Genomic DNA, 1,528 nt, shown 5'->3' with positions numbered 1-1,528 from the left:
GTGTTGCATTGCTTCATGAATTTATTTTATCTGTCAAACTCGCCCACCAAAGTTGGTAGGCGGATCCTAACGCCTGATTGGTTACCCTAAATATCCTCCATATTTAAGCCCCAAAACATAAATGCATTTAATAAAAATGATTTATTTTCTCTTCTGTTCACTGAGCAGCAAAAAGGTATTTGTAGTGTTTTTTTGTGTTTAATTTAGTTTAAATTCAATTTTAGTGTGAATCTCATGTCAATCATCTCTCCTGCAATCATTTATGCCCCCCTGTAAAAACAGACCAGTACTATTATTTCTTCATCCTCTACAGCTGTGTACCAGTGCGACTGTACCCTTAAACCTAATACTGTGTCTTAACGCAGCCTGGAAAAGATTTGTTAAAAGATTGCCGACCTACTTACACTACTCAGACTTATTTGGGCCAAGGAATGCCTGTGGATGAGACAGCAGCTTTATTTTCAGACTCTGTGCACTTTTTACAGACGTATGTAGCCAAACTGTGCCACATGTTGTTCCTTCAGCAACCACAAGAGGCCATGCTTGTTCCACTCCATCCACCCCTCATTCATTAACCTGCTAATAAAAAACCAGTTGTCTCACATGACTAATTTATAACAAAAAAAAAAAGTTCAGTTCAACCCAAACAAAAGGTTTACATTTCAAAACAATATAGACAGCAAGTTTCTGGGTAAACTACTATTACACATGCTTATTTTAAAAGAAGTAAATAAATCCACTTATAAATGCTTGTGCCAAGCAAGCAGAATATCCATTAAACTGAACACTTATCTTTATCTACTAACGAGATGTTCAGATGATCAGGCCATTTATGTGGTATTTATCCCTATATACTGGCAAATAAGATTCCAAACAATGTTTTGTCAAATCAGTCACCTGAAGTGTAAAAGATCATTAATAGCTTGAGCACTGTGTCAATTAGAGGATTGCATGTAATGTGATTCATCTCAGCCTCTCCTGCACGTTAGAATTCTAAAAGAAAATGCTCAAATTAAAACAATAATGACAAAAGCAGATAATAGGATAGATCATATAAACACTACCAAATACAGTTAAATTTCTTCCCCTGTCCCATTTTCCTTTTTCCCTTTTAAATAAAATCTATTCATTCACTTCTGATTATGTAATCATTCTCAATGGCTCAATTCAGGACTGTTTTTGACTCTGTTAAGATGTTCAAAAGGTCACACACTTAATTGTTTTTAATTTGATTTTATGACAGTAATAGCTACATTCACACTTCACAGGAAGTATTAAATTTGTTTTAATACACTTTATTAATAGGTGCTCAAATTATGCTTTCCGAAGTCATATGTGGATAGAAGAGGAAAATATTATACAAATAGGCATATAGGTCAAAATGCTAATTATCTCCCAAACTTGAATTTAATAAATTGTTATACTAACTAGTTATAAAATTGCAATTTTATGAGGTTATTTAAAATCTTTAACAGACTGAGGTGAGTTACTGTAGGTTGCTGCGAAACAATAGCTGTGAATAAGACCA

The sequence above is a fragment of the Morone saxatilis genome, unplaced genomic scaffold (genome assembly GCF_004916995.1).
Source record: "Morone saxatilis isolate NCDOM2014 unplaced genomic scaffold, NCSU_SB_2.0 Contig20, whole genome shotgun sequence".
NCBI lineage: Eukaryota > Metazoa > Chordata > Actinopteri > Moronidae > Morone > Morone saxatilis.
Note: the sequence above shows the minus strand (reverse complement) of the source record.